This window comes from Rhopalosiphum padi, chromosome 1 (genome assembly GCF_020882245.1).
Source record: "Rhopalosiphum padi isolate XX-2018 chromosome 1, ASM2088224v1, whole genome shotgun sequence".
Classification (NCBI taxonomy): Eukaryota; Metazoa; Arthropoda; class Insecta; order Hemiptera; family Aphididae; genus Rhopalosiphum; species Rhopalosiphum padi.
In genome coordinates this window covers 72323167-72345151 of record NC_083597.1, presented here as the reverse complement: position 1 = coordinate 72345151, position 21985 = coordinate 72323167, and the positions used below count along the sequence as shown (strand labels likewise).

General features: G+C 24.0%; 4 long non-coding RNA genes across 4 annotated transcripts; 2 read left to right on the top strand and 2 right to left on the bottom strand.

Annotated features, from left to right (window-relative positions):
- Positions 1-2764: 2764 nt before the first annotated feature.
- LOC132918153 (uncharacterized) lies at positions 2765-3738 on the bottom strand. The gene is made up of 3 exons (XR_009660389.1): positions 3586-3738; positions 3363-3510; positions 2765-2908 (listed from the first exon to the last, which is right to left on the bottom strand). It is a non-coding gene; the product is annotated as an uncharacterized LOC132918153 (long non-coding RNA).
- Positions 3739-10639: 6901 nt separating this feature from the next.
- Positions 10640-11954, top strand: LOC132918118 (uncharacterized). Its single transcript, XR_009660382.1, has 3 exons — positions 10640-10778; positions 10849-10996; positions 11829-11954. It is a non-coding gene; the product is annotated as an uncharacterized LOC132918118 (long non-coding RNA).
- A 2842-nt stretch (positions 11955-14796) lies between these two features.
- Positions 14797-16021, bottom strand: LOC132931660 (uncharacterized). The gene is made up of 3 exons (XR_009662770.1): positions 15864-16021; positions 15624-15770; positions 14797-14936 (listed from the first exon to the last, which is right to left on the bottom strand). It is a non-coding gene; the product is annotated as an uncharacterized LOC132931660 (long non-coding RNA).
- A 4751-nt stretch (positions 16022-20772) lies between these two features.
- Positions 20773-21985, top strand: LOC132917741 (uncharacterized). Its single transcript, XR_009660325.1, has 3 exons — positions 20773-20884; positions 20955-21102; positions 21860-21985. It is a non-coding gene; the product is annotated as an uncharacterized LOC132917741 (long non-coding RNA).

Below are 21985 nucleotides of genomic sequence, written 5' to 3'. Positions count from 1 at the left end.
TTAAAGGAGGGACCAACTTATACTTAATACTATACCCAAATCATTTTTTTCCAAATTACACCAGACATATTGTTGTAGGGTTTACTTCGTAATAATATTAAGTTGATTATTCTATGAAGTTAGCCCTCCAGTAGTGGCCATAATTTCGAATTAATTAATTAAATTAATTATTAAAAAAGTCAACTTACAATTACAGATAAATTTGTAAAAAAAATTATGAAAACGATTTAATGGATTTTGTTTGTCGTTATTAGCGTTTGGCTGATTATAATTCTATTTCAGTAGAAAAAAAATAATTCTTAATCTACAAACGATATAACATAATGATATTATATAATACTCATTAATAATACGATTTTTGTTAGCGATCATGAATATGGTGATCTGAAAAAAAGAATCGAATGTCCAATCACGGTGTCCACATATCGTCTATTTTTTATGTGCAATTTAATTTTCCAAATAATCATAAAAAAATACAATATCACAAGAAATTATAAGTTGATATTAGCAATTTTTGGTGAATTTCATACTCCGATGTGGTATGAATAAATTATAGCTCCGTTTCCTATTTTTCAAATTTGATCACTCGTTTGGGTCAAATGTCATGACATTTTTCTACAGATACATATTCATAAATTTTATATTGCGTTTTCGAATGTTTAAATATGTTGGTTTGATGTGAAATGAACAGAAATAATACACGACGAAATAATGAAAATAAAAACCTTATAAGCAACAAATTTCAGCATTCGTGAATCGCGTGTTTCAATATTTCAGACAACGATAAGTCAAATTTTTCGAAATAACCATACGTTTTTAAATTTATTATAATATTGATCATAATATTATACTGATATCGTATTATATACATTTTACCGCAAAACATAAAGCCACTGCCACGTGTCCTACCACTATAGACTGTACATAAAAGTAACTATACCTACGATTTTTGTATGTAATTTAAAACGCTTGCAATAATAAATATACACCTCTGAGTTCAATATATTATTTTTTGCTTTAGTAATATTATGTGTGTTTGCTTCGAACAAACTTCACCATATTAAATTACATATAAATTATTTTATTATGTTATCAGTTTTGATTTTCCAGAAAAAAAATATATTACCAAACATTATTTTTGGGTTGCCTGCAGGTTGGGTTTTTTACCAAGTAAAACGAAATTATTATATTATACTAAACAAACACGTAAATAAACACGAGCTACACTCACACGCACGCATAGAGAAGTCTTATTATTGTGACGATACTAGAAAGTCATTGATTTTTACGAGTCGTAAAAAAAACAATGTTACGTTTAAATTAAATTTAAGTTGTAACGATAAAAAAATAACCGAATAAAGCAATATTTTTATGAAGCTCAAAAAAAGTTTCGCTTTCTATTATTTTCATTTTATATTATAATATTATTTTTCTGACGGACAAGTTAATACGAATAACAACACTACCTAACCGTTTCAAAATATGTTTCATATACAATTCTATACACGATATTGTTTTCTTTGCGAATTCAATATTTATTATGTATGTATATATATTATATTGTATTATTATGTATCTTGAAATCTTTTTTTTTGGCATTTTTTTATTTTCGCCAATTATTTTTGTTTATTGATGTTTATTAATCAAAACATTTTAACTACAAAATACTATTTGCTTAAAATATGATATATTTTTCTCTAGGCAATTAATATAAAAATACGATACAAACTTAATTTTACATAATAAACCATAATATTACTTGTAAGCTATGTGCAGTTAAATAATGATCATTACGGTATTATTATTATTAAAATTATCAAAACTTTAATTATTACTTAGTTGTGGACAAATAAACAAGTTAAGACCGAACAAAAAATAATTTTAAACGTTTTTATTGAATAAATAAAACGATGTTTGTTGCCAATAATTTTCACGCAAATCAATCGTGTTTATGGTGTTAATATATTACAATTTAGTCATAAAAATAAGACGATATAAGATGACATATTCGTAGAACGCATATTTTTTATAAATATTTCTTAAAACATATATAACATATTAGGATATATTTATTTTTTAAGTAATTATAACGTTTAATGTTGGCCAAACGTATATCCTGCAAGTATACCAGTCTTGGATTTGTTAATTTTAAATTTTCGAAGCTACACGACTGTAATATCTGTAGGTTAATATTGGTAAAAAATTGTTAACTTATCTGTTGAGTTTTATTATAGTTTCCAACAATCTCAATTCATAATCATCACGTGTTTACGGCGTCTTTTTTTTTTGTTATACAGAACACATAATATTACAACAATATTTAAATGTGAAACAGCAATGTTTGAAGTTGTTACACTTATGCAATTATTAAGACATTTGTACAAAGATTCATTCACATTTCAATTTAGTTTTACTACGAACACCACCGTGAGCCGATATACTCGGAAATAAAGGCCCTATGCAATATAATAAATAATTTCAAAAAGTAGAGTACCTGAGTATTTAAATTCTTTAATCGTTTATAAAATGCGTAAGTATTCAATTATGTGCATAGAATACAAACGTTATAAGCTTAAAATAAATTTTTCTCAAAGTTGTTCATTTTGAGTTCTGTTATAAAAACGCAATTATTTTGGTCACACTATACGACAACATAATAATATGTTAAAATTCACAATATCATACTTTGATATATGTATTGTATATATATATATATATATATATATATATATAGTAAATAGGGTTTTAAATGAAAAAATACTAGTTAATTGTCGGAAAAGTCATGGTTTATTTTACGGTGTCAATACGATCATAATAGTATATAATTATTGTTACATTATCATTTTCGTATTGTTTGGACTATGGCATTTTTGAGTTTGAGATCGATTGATTACATGAATTAACAGTTCTGAAACAAAATAAATAACAAGTTGATAGTTAAAATTTTATCATAATGTAATAGCAAACCATTTTATAATACTTAATTATTTAGTTATTGCAGTGTAATATAGGTATACCTACAAGTTTAGTGAGTATTTTTAGCTAAAATTAATAATATCTAATATTTATAACGGAAATCTCGTTAATCGTTAATTTTACATGTGTTGTATGACATATTTAGTTTTTCAACTCTTATCAAAGATTGCTATAGTTAATAGTGTATAAGTAAATTATACAAAAAACAATCGTATTGCTAATTTAATAAGTACATAAGTCATAATTAGAAGAAATTTTAAAATTAAAAACTTTTTATAATAATTGGTTTTGACAAATTATTGATCTATAGTTTATATATATAAAAAAAACGAAACTATTCGGTAGCGGAATGATCAGTTAGACTTAATATTATAAAATGATCTCACCATCAATTGGCTGGTGGCTGGGGTGGCTTTGGCGACCGATTTGATGGCCTTGGCAGATTGGACTTGTCCGACGACAACGATGTTCATGGATACCTTTTCAGCGCCCATTTTTGATTTGTTGGTTGGTTTTTGAGAAGTAAAGAAAAAACTGCAAATAAAAGATATTTTTAGTAACAGCGATTATTTTAAAAAGGAAAAAGTGTTTCAAGTGTTAAGTACTCACCAAAGAATAGATTTGCACAAAAAGATGTGTTATGTCGGAATTGAGATCTCGGAGGTCTTATATACGAGTCAATCGTCCCGCGAGAATGGAAAAAAAGTGGGAGTGAACGTGGCGTGATCGTAATAACATACCGTAAATATTATCGGACGATATTTTAATAATATTCTAACTGAATTATTCGTGAATACAAATTACGTAATGATATTGTTGTTTTTTTCTTATAATTAACACAAGCCGTATACCATAATTCAATAATTAATATTAAATTACGTGTTTTATTTTAAGCAAAATAAAATTGGTTTAATTTTTTTGATTTATATGGTTTGTTGTGTTCACCTCGATTAGGTTAGGTATATTTTACAATTACCAATCTGTGTTCCCAGATCGTTTAGTAAAGAAATCGATCATATTACTAATTTTGGTTAACCTAGTTAAAGGCTTGCCATTCGTCCTAGTTTTAACAGAATGTCCCGAAGTCCCGGTCGATCATTCAGTTTAATCCAGTAAAATGAAATTGACCGATGATCAATAATGGTCTAACATTAATTTTACGAAAAAAATTAAGAACTATACAACTATATTGAAAAAAATGCATTCAAATGTATGTATGTATATGTTTCTAATGTATATACAAAATATAAAAATTATACTATTTATACTTACCTACTAAAGGGTATTAAACAACTAATATGTCTATAAAATACTACTAATAATTAATAAATAACAATACATTAATATATTTGCATTAGCTAATAAATATTTAAATCAAAAAGGATATCCACTTATTTCCATACAAACATTATAATAAAAAAAAGGTCATATAATGTTCCAGTTTGCAGATTTAAAAATCTGGCAACCCTTCTGGTAAATTATTTAAATTGGTACTAGTGTTGGAGAATATTACTTTAAAATAAAGTTCTCGAAACACTTTATAGGTATTTTAAATGGTTGTATTTAAATATTTAAATTCCTAATTGAAGGCTAAATTGGAAAATTTTACGTATACGCATTCTCGTACACAGTTGTAACTTTATAATATAATTTTAAAGTTAGTGGAAATTAACACATTTTATTATTGACGTATTCCAAATTAATAATATTACATTATATTAGGTATCTGTATGTTAATACATTAAAATACACACCTTTTTTCAAGAAATATTTATAAATATACTATTTATATAAATAGTTCTCTATTATGCATACGTCTGGTTTTTACATCTTGATAAAACCTATTGTTACCTTATTTTATTTTAGGATTTTGTTTTTACGTAGTAAAAATTTGTTTTAAATTCAATAATTAATATTATACAATTATATAATCTATGGCGTTTATGTTATATTAATTAATTAATTTATACAAATAAACGGGTTACATAAATTTCTTTAACAAAGTAATAAAATAATGCGAGTACAGGCTATAGCTTAAGTTAATAATAGTAGGTATAAATGCAAATCAACTTATATGGGAACAAAAAATTAAAACAATAAAAGTACAATATTACTTTAATAGTATAGTATATTAATAATATATTATAACGTAAAATAAAGTAGAACAGTAATATAAAGAAATAACAAATAATAACAATAATAGTAGCGTTAACCAAGAAAGATAAAATAGATAGTTCATAAAACGACTAAATCTAAAGCAATATAAACATTTTGTCTGAAAACATAACGTGACAATAAAAAAAAAAAATCTACTTAATCCGATATAACTATATAAGGTACGCCAACGATAGAGCTTTGGAGAAAAATGAAGTGAAAGATTAATATTGTTTTTATAAAATGGAACGTGAAATAAGTTAGCTTTTCTTAAGCAGTGATTGATTATATAAATTATAATAAATTAATTATTATTTACTAACATTGTTGTATTGACATACTTTTAATAATAATATATTTTAATACCTATTAAAATTGTTTTAGTTAAATTAATTAAAAAAGCAAAGGAAAAAGAAATATGTGTGAAGAATTGGTTACCGATTAACGATGTAATTGAATCATACAAATATTATAAATACCTCTAAATAATATCGATTAAAATATGAATTCAATATTTTTGGAAACTGTTTAACTAAAATGCATAAGTCATAAAATAAAAACATCAATTTTTACTTATTTTTACATTAAATTGTACACTTTTTGTTAAAATTTACAAAATATTCAAAATAATAATGCATTAATGCAATAGTTATACACCATTATGCATTTTAATGGTTTGATTAATCAACTCGTTATTGTAGACAAACATGAATGTATTTATAGCTTAGTGTGTAATATAACCGATATAATATACACAAATATACGAGTGCCACATTTTTTTGACTTATTAATAATAATTTTTGATTCCATATTTTCAGAAACAAATTATATCGATATTAATAGACAAAATCAAAAATCTTCGATAGCTATATTAAATTATATCGTAACATACATAAAAATAGTTTTATGTCAACATAATTCTTTTGTATTTTCTTTTTTTTATTTCATAACATTCTTGCAAAAAATATTGTTTTATCAAACGTTATAAGTAAATTAGAATCAGATTGTTTAATTTTATAGAATAGCAGACACGTATTACAGCTATATTTTTTTATTATACTTATATTGCACTTCAGTCAATAATTATTAATTAACTAATTAATCGTTCAGTCTTAAAATATAGTTACCTAATTTTATTGTCGTCATATATTAGTATAATATTACAGCTGGTGTTTGAATATTTCTTAAAATATTTCAATTTTTAAATAAATTTAAAAGAACACTATATATTATTATGGTGTCAATATTATTTTTTAACATTTGATACTATTATATACATTATACGTTTTTTATACTTATGTAATTTAACAATAAATTAGTATACGATATTAGCAAAATGACATTTGAATAGAAAGTTGTCTTATTTTCGTTTCAACATATGATCTTCCTAATAGAAAACAAAATTAAATTAAATATTTTATCACACATTTCGATTATTATAATAATTATTGGTAATGTCTAATTACCAAAATATTTTTCTATATAATATAAAACCTATACAAATTTTTAAAAAAATTTACTCGATATTTCACAAAATTTGTGCAGTGGAAATTATTATGTTCACGATTTTTTTCTTATTTAAGTATTTATATTTTATTGTAAGTATATCGTTTCAGCAGACCACTCTGCGATGTACATATTATTATTATTATTTAGAAGATTTACTTAATAGTTTATTCGACTTTGAATGTTTTTCTATGGTTATTATAAAATATTATAATTAGGATAACAAAATATTATTATTTTTCTGTTGCGCAACATAAATTATTCATAATATTTATTATCTCGGGCAGTGTGGCGTGATCCTGGTGCCTCGTCGTCTGTTAACGCATTGGTCGACAACAAAGTGGTACCACCTGATTACGCTCGCTGTACAATATCATTACATATTATTATTTTAATAGTTTGTTTTCGCTGATAATCAAAATAATAATAAAATATGACTTAAACGTTAATTTTTCATATCTCGTCGTTCACACAACAATTATATTACCTTTTTTAAGCTATTATAAATACGTGAATAATATACAGAGTGTATCAAAATGATCAGACGTAATTTTAATGTAGAATTATTGTCATATATGTCTTTACAATTTTTTATAGATTATTTCAAGAATTTATATAATGATCTATTATTTTTAATTATTTGATTAATATTGTTTTTTTGATTTGGAGAAAAATTGTAAACTTATTTTTCATCTACATTTTAACAGTGGAGGTTTGAATGGCGCAAAAGCATAAATATAATTATAAAATAGTAATTTTATTTTCAATTTATATAGCATGATTGACTTAAGATGTCAAAAAAACACATATTTGCTGATATATATGTGGATAAAAAAATAAAATAAATAGGCTCTCGTCAACTTTCATAAAATAATAATTAAAATAAAAAGAAACTTAAAATCTGTTTTTTTTTTATACAAGGATTGCAGCTGAGAACCAACAATGTAATCCAAATGTAAATCATTTGCAGATATCCGCAGAAAAATAAAATGCATACATACGTCATACATACATACAATATATTACATACATACATACATACATTATACTACAAATTCACGGATTACGAGTTTCTAGTCACTTGTTTTTGCTTAAATTGGTAAATGTATTTCTTCTCTAAGATACAAAAATAATAATTATCAGAATATGAAGTCTAATTGAACTCAATTTGTAAAATTCGGGATGTAAAACTCATGACACAATTAATTTTTGAAAAAAATTCTAGTCACATAAAAATTTATTTTTTAAAATATCATCATACGATTATAAGAGTGGTTCGCTTGTTGATTATAATATTTTAATACGTCAGGTACATAATATTATTTTAGAACTCTAAGACTAAATATGTCGATAAAATAAAATAAAACCAACATTAAGATTTAACCGTAAACCACAAAAATCGTTTCGGGAACAAGCCCCGGTGAATAAACCTAATATCACTATATTGGTAGCGTTGGTGTGCACGGCTCTAATCTAATGTATTACTTTTAATATCGTAGACTTAAGTTTACATCCGGTTAGAAGTCGCAGGTACCCCATTGATATTAACAGATATCGCCGCGGATATAAATTACCTTCGCCCCTTCCCTTAACGTAAACGAAAACGTCAATGACCGTAATCGTGCCGCACTGCGGACACCGACGAGAATTGTCGTCGTTTGTTATCGTTTACACGAGGTCGGTCGCGGATGTAATATATTTGGGATTCGTTGCGAAAATACGTGCGTCTATAAACCGTTGGCGGACAACAAAAATCGAATAATACAGTATACCGCCACGTTCGAAACGTTTTAACCGCCCGTTGTTGGACAAAAGATATAGACAAAACCCATCACCCGTTTGTGACGAGTAACAATAATACATTATAATGATGCATTATAAATCAAAATAATATTAGGTATTATTGCTAATGATGTCGTCGACTGTCGAGCCGCTATTGATTCGTGTCTCAAACGCCGAGCTTCCGGTGAAAAAATAAAATCGCTATGATATAGCACTCATATTCAACTACTGTCCAATGTCGTATAAACACGAATAATATACTAATAAATTATTATTAATAAAAGTCGTTAAAAAAACAAGTAATGAAACGAAATGAGACGCAAAGAATAAAAGTTTTTTCAATAATTATTTTGAGCAAATCGTTTCGTTTTCGGTATTGACGATTATTATTAACTTACACGGTAGTTTATAAAATATGTTTAATATTATTATTTACTGTGAAGTGTGAACTACAACACATCTCGTGGTATTTACGTCGGGCCGAGGTGATGTGTATCAGAATGTATAGCAACCGACTGAAATTATAAACGAATATAATTGTTATGTTATATTAATAAAATATAACATTTTTTTTATAATTGGAATGTCTAAAACGCATACCCGTAAATGGTTTCTCAAAGAAAACAGAAAATTGCATTACCAAGTAGTAAAATTCTGCGGGACGTTTTTCACAAACCAAATTGATACCGGTCTAACGGAAAATATCACAAATCATACAATAGGAATGATAATTATTAATTAGTTCCTGGATTTGTATAAAAACGATTTGCAAAATATACTTATAGTAACAATAAAAAAATTGTAGATTTTTAGTAAAAACTACAAATGTTATGACTATGAGTAAACAGTTGGGAAACGATGCATAATCCTATACGAAAAACGATTCCGAGTGGAATACGAGTCTGAAAAACTAAATCACTAAATACATTTTATGATTTGTTTTTTTTTTTTTTGTAATGCTATTGAAGTAAATTATTTTACTATTAGTAGATATTATTTTGATAGATTGATTCAATTTTCGAGGAAAAAATAAAAATTGTTATATTATTAATATTTCGTAATAATAACAAATATAATTTATAGGTACCATAATAAATGTTAATAATTTTTAAATCAATACCATCATACCATAAAACTGTGTAATTGAATGTATGGTTTAAATAAGTAATATTTTAAAATTTATTTATTTACATATAAAAATAAAAATATCATTGTGTAAAGTAAATTTTAAATTTAGAACTTTAAATGTCCACACAAAATAATAATGTTTAGATGTTTTTCATACATTTTAGTTCCAGTATGAAATATTAATGAGGAATATTTTATTACAATTTCATAAAATTATCCTGGTGAATATTTTACATTAAAAATTACATTTATAGAATTTTTTAAAACTAAAAACAAAATGTCTTGTATCCAAAAATAGCTCAAAACAATTCTACGTATTTTACAGTAAAATAACAAAAAGCATTTGAGGAAAAATAGTTATTTTACGGGTGAAGATCAATGCCATAAGAATTGAACGTCAAAAGTTCATAAAAATATATTAAACTCCAGTAATATTTTTATAAAAAATACAAAAATGAAACAATGTAGTATATGTTCAAATCTCAAGTTGAAACTTAAAAAATAATTTGCTAATTACGACGATTTAAACAATATTTATTGTTAAAATTCTAACTTCAAATGCTTTTATAATTTTATTACGGATTATCACTAAATTGTATTTTTATTTTCTATAAGAACTTATAAGGAACCTCAAATTATATTTTCAACGTTTCAAAAATTATATATATAATAATTCGAAATAAATTATTATTTTCTGATTATTTCGATACATAAAAATCAAATCCAAATAAGTAGCTAGTTAATTGTTAAAATTATAATTATTTAAAACATAACTGAGTGGCATAGAAATGCTAAACAAAATTTTGGTAAACTATTTCGTTTATCTAAACTTCAATTAATACTTGGAGAGTTAGAACTAATTAATAACTCATTCAATGTTTAAAATAGGTAAAAAAAAAAAAATGTCTATAAACGTTAAAACGTTTTGAGTGTGTTTCTCTTTAAAAAAAATTCTTGTATATGATTTATGCTTATACTTTTTACGAAATTATTTTTATTTTTTTTTAATACACTTCTGTCGTCCTTGATATACTTATAACAATATTAGACATAGTATGATAAAATATCGTTTTACAACAAAATATAAGCGCTGTATAACAAAATAAAAATAATATTATCGACATCACGCCATGCTACGGCCCCACTTTTATCTGTCGACTGACACAGTATATAAAGACAACCGAGATCTCGATTCCGGCATAACACATCTTTTTGTGCGAATTTATTCTTTGGTAAGTACAAAACGAAATTTACAGTTTTATTTTGATATCGAATTAATAACAATTTTATTTCCACTTGCAGTTTTCACTTTAATCCTCAAAAACCAACCAACAAATCAAAAATGGGCGCTGAAAAAGTAACCATGAACATCGTTGTCGTCGGACAAGTCCAATCTGCCAAGGCCATCAAATCGATCGCCAAAGCCACCCCAGCCACCAGCCAATTGATGGTGAGTACAAATAATTAACTATACAATATGTAAATAATGTTATAGGTAGCTAGCCGATTTTTTTCAAATTCAAATTAATATTTTTCATAATTTAAATATACTAAATATATTAATAATTTTGAAAACGGATAAAACTTATTTTTAAATCTGATGAGTTTAATAAAGATTATTTCATGATTATTAGCATTAGTAATATTAACCACCCAAAAATAGTACAAATATATTACACCTTAAATCTTTAATAACATTGATTTTTTTATATTATTAAATGTCTCTTTTTTTTATCGACGATTTTAACTTAAGCAAGGTAGACTCCCATTAATTGTAATGGAAATCGAAATTTCATGTATTTGTATATTTTGTTTTGTAGTGGTTGTTCATAGTAAAAAATTATTTATTTGAAAAGGTGAAATCAAAATATATAAAAGTTTACTGCTTATTATTGTTTAGTTTTTCATTAATAGATGCATATTTTTTGTTTAGAATAATATGTTATATAAAAACAAATTTGAAACGATATTTGATAATATCATTCTAATTTATAAGTTTATATAAATACAGTTTTCCCCAATTTATTATGATTTTCTTTCTAAATATACCTGAGCATTATTTGTTAATTTTTATTTAACTTTAAAAAATATAATGTATATATATATATAGTTATTGTTTAAAATGCTTGAATACTAATTCGTAAATAGCAATATTATAATATTATACTCACATATTATTTTATGTATTGTTATACAAAAATATATTATAATTTATGATAAATGATTTTTAGTATGGAAATGTATATTTTAATTGATATTTGTCTTTGTATTTTTTGTTTCAGAACTGTTAATTCATGTAATCAATTAATCACACACTCAAAAATGCCATAGCCTAAACAATACAATAATATGTAATTCATATCATTATTGACACCATAAAATAAATCAGTCCTTTCCGATATACATAACTGTTTGTACTTATTTTTAATCTTTACCTTTTCCGATGTTTTGAATGTTGTTCTGTACTTTTTAACCACAAAGAAGTGTTATATAACCCATTTAACTACTTTTTATGGGTTATGTATCATGTTATTATGTCTATTATAATTATGAATATTTGGATAACAAATATCAGTTATATATTATACTTGTATATAATTATATCAGACGATTGATATTTTAATATTTTACTGTAGGAAGATTATTATAACAGCCATGCGAAATGGTTTTATAGTAATTAATATGATTATTTCAGATTTTACTCTAGGTATCTAATCAGAATATTTACAGTTCTGTATAAAGAACTTTAACTAATATACCAAAGTCATAGTCAGGCATTTATATTACATAGTATTCGTTCTTGGGTAATATTGATTACTTGTTAAAGTCTTTCATTGATGCAAATAATTAGAATAATAATATTATAAGATCTTAATAAATGAGCTATATTCTTAGATTTAGATTTCGTTAGATATTGATGAAAAAAACTTACGAGATATAGGTACATGCTATTTTGATTTTAATTTTTTTGTTTCAAGAATCATTAAAAAAATAATGATTATATTATTTTTTATTGAGATTAATTCTTTAGATATGAGATTTTTTTTGAAATTATAATAGTTATATTTTTTTTCTTGAAGCATTTATATTGACATTAACTCTCTACAAACCAATTTGCAATGATATGATTTGTTTATAGTTAAAATAGTTGCTAGAAGCTATGATATTATATTTTATTCATTTTTATATTAAATAAATAACGAATGTTTTAATATTTATTTCTATATAAAGTATAAATACTTTAATATATTATTTTATTATAGATTCAATATTAATTATTTGAAATTGAAAAAAAAAATAATAATTTTACTTTAAATTTAAAAGATGAAAAAAATATTGAATGTTTATTATATACAAATATAACATAATATAATAACATATTATAAAATCAATAAGCATTTTTTGACAAATAATTAATATTATTAATTTTTGTTATAACAGAGTTTTTATAATTACAGATAAAATTCTACAAAATAAGATGTATTTTGTAATGTATGTTTTCTTAATACATTTTATTCATGTTGTATAGATGTAAAAAAAATTAAAAGTAATTTGTGATAATAATAACAAATTAATTAATTTACTTTAAAATATGATAATATACGTATAAGCTGTTATAATGCCGTTTGTGTTGATGTAAATTATATACATTTAAAAATAAATTCTATAAATAAATTATAATATATTGAAAAATAAATAAAATCATTTCCATAACAATTATTCATATGATTAGTGAAATATATGTGACTCATATGTGTATGAAGGTACATTATATTTCAATGCATGACAAATTTTTAATTATTAATTAATTTTAGGAAATTGCATTAAATGCACTTATTACATTATTTAGTATTTACTTTATTTATTGGTTGTATTTATATGTCCTAAAAATAACTAAAAAATGCTCAACAAATAACCCGAAAATTCCATATAATTAATTACCTCTAAAAATTACATAAGTACGTACCTATAAGCTTTTAATTTATTTTCCATAGTAAAATAAAAACAAATTTAGTGAATTGTATTATATTATAAGTAAATTATTTAATCGAAGAAATTAGTAGTGTCTTATTTTCAATGGTATTTTTATTGGTGGATTAGAACATTTCAGCTAAAACTCAAGACGTTACAAAAATATTTAATCAAGATTAAATGTAATTATTTTATACGTTAAACTATTTCGTATCTGTTAATAGCGTTGAATAAACCTAATACAATATGACATAAGGGATTACATTGAATTATAAAATAATATACTAAAAGCTTGATAAATGTATAAATTAAAATTAAAAAACTATTTAAAAAAACAAAAATAAACCTACTATACATTTAATGTATTAGCAACGTGGAATTCACATATCTAAGAAATCAGAAAAAAATATATACATATTATGTTAAACTCAAGATATTTTCATATTATTCATTTTAAGTAGTTATTCGTGATTAACGATTAATTTTATCATAGGCATATAATACATGATCTACATTAAAATAATTGTAATATTTATATGCAAATATCACAATATTATTTTGAGCTAAATTTTAGTTATTATATGAAAATATAGAACGCAAATATTATATTAATACATTTATTTAGAAACATACAATCAATTAAATCCCCATAACGTCCATAACTATGCAATAATATTCAAATTTATATTTTAGCATTAGAATCTACACATTATGCAGCGTTTGTGATATTCTTAGTAAGTCTAATCTACAAAAAAAAGAAATATGTATTTATGAAAAAGCATAGTATGAGCTATGATAAATTCTTACTTTTATATTTTAATTGAATTATATAACTTAAGTATTAGCTTATTTCTTTTTTTGTATAATATACAATGATATTATTATTAATAATTATTAAATATAATTTATGTTCATAGTCTTTGCCAAGAAATAATTGTAAATAATAATTATTTAGAGTAATATTCTATCAAATAATAATTGAATAATTATTATTTACGATAATTCTATACTGAATATATATTAGACATTCAGACTTTTTCAATAGTTTAGTTGAAATATAAAAACTATTATGTTAAAAATGTTTAAATCTATCTTAAATAAGTTGGTGTAATTGTAGTTAAGAAAAAAAAAATACAAATTTACCAGTATTAGAATAAGTATAAAAAAAATAGTGCCCACTACATTATCTCTGCGATCTCATTAAAATAGCATCACAGAGTAAAGGCTTATAAATTATTTTAGGAACGTAAAATAGCAGAAATAAATAAAAACAACAAGTTTATTGACGGAAGAAACTGATTTATTTTGCAATGTCAATACATATTATAATTATAAACAAATTATAATAATATTATGTACTGTTTAGGCTATGGCATTTTTTAATTTGAGATTGATGTGGACGTCATGAATTAACAGTTCTGAAACAAAACAAAAAATAGTCGATTAAATACAACATAATATTATATAGGCAGGTAAAATAAAAGTAAGTAATCATGATAGAACCAAATTATAAACTAATGATTTTAAATGAAATTATTATGGCTTACTATTCAGTAAAATAAAATAAGACATTTTTTAATGTTACAAATTAATTTCATTAGGCAGCAGTAAGATAGTAAAAACTAACTAATGCAACTGCATTAAAATAAAAATTATTTATTTTGACAACTTTGTCCGTTTACAATGTATGTTAGGGATATTTTTGAGAATTTCAACAGATAATTAAACGGGTTTAGTAAGCTATGTTTATGAATTGTATCATATGAGTTATCTGTAACCAATATATATAATTTGACGAGTTATATACAATAAATTACCAAAAAAATAATTATTATTCAGTATAGAATATTAAAGAATTATAGTAAATTAAACAAGAAGTAATATATTATATTCGTATGATAAACAGAAAATAATATTAATTATAGTAATCATTTAATTTATTTACCAATTCGTCATTAATTTATCAAAAATTAAATCAATTTATTACTCCACTCATATACACAACAAATACATATGTGAGAAACATAGCGATGATACGAAATCAAAAATTCAAAAAACGTCTAAAATTGTAATCAAAACATTTGCAAAATAATTTATAAACTCACCATCAATTGGCTGGTGGCTGGGGTGGCTTTGGCGACCGATTTGATGGCCTTGGCAGATTGGACTTGTCCGACGACAACGATGTTCATGGTTACTTTTTCAGCGCCCATTTTTGGTTTTTGATTTGTTTTCGTGGAATGAAGTGAAAGCTAAAAGTATAGAAAATATATATAAAATACAAACGATTTAAATGAATTAAAACAAATATTATTATTAGATAGATTGTATTATAATATACTCACTGAAGATTAGATTTGCACAAAAATTGCGTTATGCCTGAATGAAGCACCAGAACGTGCTTTTATACACTCGCAATATTCGCTTAATGTGGTGCGGCGTGGTGGCGTGATCGTAACAAGTGCTTGTTGTTGGTTGTTGTCGGTTGGCCGATAGAGCGCTTTGTAGTAATTCGTGTACCTAAATATCGTACGTCAGACGAAATCGAGATTGTAAAATGTTACTAATGATTACGAATATTTGTTCATTGACCACTGTATGGATGTGATGTAATATGATAATTATAAATAAGGCAAAAATATCAAATTAAATCTAAGTAAAAATATCAAATAATATTGATTATTTCTGTGTTGACATGTTTATTATACAAATGCGTTTAAAACATGCATCATAAAAATAACTATTTATTCTTTAAATTTAACGATTTTTTTATAAATTCTCCGCCAATAATTTTTTTAAATGCATTTAAGAATCAGATTAGGACAACATTTGATAGGCATTTAAACAATGAATAGTGATTTAAGTCATTTTGTTTTAATAAGAAAAAATATTTTTATAACGATTTTACGCTACTGCATATTATATTTTAATTAATTTTATGCAATTATTAATTTATTGATTATTACTGCATATAACTGTTATATAATTTATATAATTTATATTTAAATTCTATGAAAAAATATCCATCTAAGCTCAGAATAATTTTTATATACAAAGATTTATCATTGTATATAAATTTAACAAACCCATTGCATTGACCTAATCATTGATGAGGTACACTCTAATCCTAAAGTTTAGTACAACTATAACTTATTGCACCATTATATATTGAGTGGAGCGATGAATATTATATTGATTTTATAATGATACATGTTTTTTTTTTATGTAGTTATATACACAATAAGTTATCAAAAATTGCTTCGATTTTCAGCTTCTTGTATTTTAAAACAGCCAAAGGCTTGTAATTCGTTTAATGTAACTCGAAGACGAACAACAGTTGTACATACTTGAAATAAATTATCAAGAAATGTTTTATGAGCATTTTTTGAATCTGAACCAATTTGATGAATATTTCGACTCATTTATAATAAGAAATTGGAATTTTTGTCATTTTTTTTTTTTATCTTTCAATGTAGATAATCAACGTAGTTAAAAAGTTTGAAATTTATACTAGATCCTACTACATTTATTTTAAAAGAATTACAAACATATTTAAATTACCAACGTACAATAAACTTTTTTTTATAAGCATTTGAAGTTAAAATTTTTCAAAATTTTTTAACATCAAGAAAATATACAAATTATAATATTACAGTAAGTTAAAATGTATAAAATGTTTAATTTTTATATTCAAGGTTTAATAAATTAATACTAAGTTTTTCAAAAACAGTTCATACTAACATCAAAAGCTCTAAAAAATATGTATGCATTTATTTCATTTAGTTTTTGATCTTTTTTAAATTCAATTCTATTTTGGATAAAGTTATTATATAATATTTAAATAATGTATAACGGTTTACATTATTTTACTATAGCCCAATAACATTATTTGTGGAGATATGTAACTTTCACGTATATTACAAATTTTATACACTCAATGGTACTTTAAAATGCAATATTTTCTGAAGAAATTAATTCAATCTATTGCATACATATAGCAACATAAATTACGTTAATAGCAATATCAAAAATATATATCATGAAATACAATTAGTGATTTAGACTGATATACTGATCAGCATCATTTTTCATGTACAATGACTTTTTGATTATTGAATTCAAATTCGACATTTTCATTAAAAGTACAATTGCCTTCTATTTAATATTTCTATGATCCAAGTACATAAATCATTAGATTTTTACCTATACGACATGATACATTATCAATTACTTTTAAGCGTTTTATCAACCAGTAAGGCAATGGCCAACGATGAACGGCATCAAAATAATCACGCCCCAATACCGCCACACTTAAAGGGGCCTCTAATATTTGTATAAAAAGACATCCAAATGTTCAATTCCAATATAACACATTTTTTGTGCAATTATATTCTTTGGTGAGAACCTATTTCAGTTCTCACTTTAATCCTCAAAAACCAACCAACAAATCAAAAATGTTCGTTTAAAAAGCATCCATGAACATCATACTAGTTGGACAAGTCCAATTTACCAAGGCCGTCAAGACCGTCGCCAAGACCAGCCCAGCTACAAGCCAATTGATGGTGAGCACACTCATACTATAATTTATAATTATATAATATAAATATATGTTTATATGTTTAATAATATATTTTTGTACCACTTTTTAAACATAAGATGTAATCGATTGATTGTGTCATTACTGTTTATTGCGTAACGAATTAACTTTTAAATATTATTATAAACTCAAATATCTGTATCAATTTTTATTTATCTTTAAAAATAACGCCAATGAAAATAACATATACTTGAATGTAAATAAAATGTATTATATATACGTAAATACATATTCATAATTAACATTTAGGCGATAACAATACAAGATTGCTTTTTTTGATCCTGTAATCAATTTAAGTTGTTGATATTTTAAATCGGTTTAAATTTTTAAGTTATTTAGATTTATAGTATAAAATATTATTGTCTTTTGCAATGTCTGATATAAAAATATTATATTATTGTATTAAAAGACCACGTTTTTATTGTTTCAGAACTGTTAATTCACGAAGTCACCACGTCCCAAGAATCCCAAACTCAAAAATGCCATGGTCTAAATAGTACATAATAATTATATGTAATTTTATATTCATTATGTGTTGATACCGTAAAATAAATCTGTATTTCTGCCGTTTAAGTTATTTGGTTTTCATTTACGCTATAAATGTAACATTTAGCAACCTAATGGTTTTGTAAACCAAAAAAAATATCGAAACAATATCAGAATTATTGTCTAGGATCTGTTCGAAACGTTTATTGTGACAAGAAATTAAAACAATGTCTTATTGTAATACACATTACCATAACACAACTTAACCATAAGAACTCCCAAGTAACACATCCAATTGATAATATAATATTTAATTATATTAATAACTTAGTATATTACTCTTATCTCATATTTTAAATAGTGGACGTATTACAAAACTAAAACTGCCCTTATGGAGAGGATTTTGAATGAACTGACATCAAACTGATACCGAACCAAATGCACACTTTCAACGCAACTTTCAGTATGGAAAAATATACAACAATTTAAATTGTTATCATAGAATACCAAGGTTAAATCAAAAATATATGAATCCAACCTATATCATTATGTATATTTAAATATATATATTTTTTTAACGTTTACACGTATGCCATTTGAAATTTATGTTACACTACATATTTTATCATTACGTATAAAAATATTTATTTTTTTTTTTGATATAATGAATATTTCAAAATATTAAAGCTAATTTAAAGGAATTTAACAATCGCAATAAGAAGCTAATAAGTGAAGTTAATAGTGAGTTTTAAGTTATATGTGATATATTAAATAAAATATTTTAAGAAATTTTCAACATTCTATAAATATTGTAATATAGTATATTATATTAATATAACTTTATAAAAAAAGAATTATACATATTCATAGAAATAAAAGATGTAACATCGTTCTAAATCTAATTTTGTTTTACATATAATTTGCATTTTAACACATGGATAAGACTGACCTTCAAAATGAAAATCTACACTCACACTTACTATCAAGTAGACCGAATACATGAGTTTATAATATTTCATATCAAATATGCAATAATCAAATTGTATTAATATAAGTGAAGTGTATAATATACAAATAATACAAAGACTGTTAAATAACTAGAACTATAGCAATTATATACTTAGACTTTTTGATTATTTATCCAATTTGAACAAAATTTGAATAAATAAATAAGCGCATAGGTACATTGTTTAATAAGATAAGTAGTTGTTTTAATTAAATCTGATATATTCTATACATGTGAAAACATATGTAGCGAATGTAGTAAATACATTAATCATACCTGGCGTTTTATTCTAGGATTTCTTTCTATCATGGAACGTTTATGTAATACAATACTCACCCGATTAAACTAAAAACCAAAAAATAATGAATATTAAGCTGAACGCTCAAGTGAACCATAATATGGAACCTTTAAATTCAAATCGAACAACATTTGTTCCGCTAAGATCAACTATGCTTGAAAAACCATATATTGATCTATTGATATCGTCTAACCATTCTATAACTTCCAAATACATATCTCTGAGTGTGCTTATTGTTGAATTTCTTTCCAAGATTTGATTATTTATCTTGTTCACCAACCATTTAATGAACATTAATATTAGTATGTATTCACAAAATGCAACGCACTGACAGACATTTGAGATAAGCCATTGGACCTTAAAATACATGTATTTTATATGGCCTGTATCAAAGTATTTTCACTTTAATAGCGTGTATAATTTTTATAAATTTCATATTGCGAAAAATAAATTATTATATTCTGATTATTTAGATTCGATACATAACAATCAAATCCAAATAATTAGTTAATTATTTAAAACATAAGTGAATGGCATAGGAATGCTAAGCAAAATTTTGGTTAACACTTTAGTTTATCTAAACTTAAATTATTCAATTGTAAAGTTAGAACCAATTAATAATTCATTAAAAAATTGATTTTAAAAATAGGTAACAAAAATTTCCAAAAATGTCAATACTTTTTGAGTGTATTTCTTGTAAAAAAAAATATGTTGTATATGATTTATGTTTACGCTTTTAACAAAATTATTATTATTGTTGTTTAATACACCACTTTCGTCCACGATAAACTTTTATCAATATTCGATATGGTGTAAATATATCGTTTCACAACACCGCTGTATAACAAAATAAAAATAATACTATCGACATCACGCCATGCTACGGCCCCACTTTTATCTGTCGACTGACACAGTATATAAAGGCATCCGAGATCTCGATTCCGGCATAACACATCTTTTTGTGCGAATCTATTCTTTGGTGAGTACAAAACGAAATTAACAGTTTTATTTTAATATCGAATTAATAACAATTTTATTTCCACTTGCAGTTTTCACTTTAATCCTCAAAATCCAACCAACAAATCAAAAATGGGCGCTGAAAAAGTAACCATGAACATCGTTGTCGTCGGACAAGTCCAATCTGCCAAGGCCATCAAATCGGTCGCCAAAGCCACCCCAGCCACCAGCCAATTGATGGTGAGTACAAATAATTAACTATTCAACATTTAAATAATGTTATAGTAAATAAGCCGATTTGTTTTTAAATTAAAATTAATATTTTTCATAATTTCAATATACTAAATAAATTAATAATTTTGAAAACGGGTAAAACTTATTTTTTAAATCTGATGAGTTTAATAAAGATTATTTCATGATTATAAGCATTAGTTTTAAATACAATATATAAATAAAAAAGTACAAGTTTAGATCATTCATAAAACTTAATTTTTTTGTTTTAATGAATGTCTTTTTTTATCGACCATTTTACTTTTAATAAGGTTAACTCCATTAATTATAATAGTGATTCCAATCTCATGTATTTTGTATATTTCATTTTGTGGTAGATGTTCATAATAAAAATTAATTTATTTGGAAAGGTAAAATTAAATATAAAAGTTGACATTGAATATGTTTGTTTAGTATTTAATTAATAGATGCATATTTTTTGTTTAGAATAATATGGCATATAAAAATAAATTTAAAACGATTTTTGATAATATCATTTTAGTTCATAAGTTTATATAAATACAGTTTTTCCCAATTTATTAAGATTTAACTTTATATATATATAGTTAATGTTTAAATTGCTTGAATACTAATTCATAAATAGCAATATTATAATATTATACTCACATATTATTTTATGTATTTTTATACAAAAATATGGCATAATTTATGATAAATGATTTTTAGTATGGAAATTTATATTATTTTTTTGTATTTTTTGTTTCAGAACTGTTAATTCATGTAATCAATTAATCACACACTCAAAAATGCCATAGCCTAAACAATACAATAATATGTAATTCATATCAGTATTGACACCATAAAATAAATCAGTCCTTTCCGATATACATAA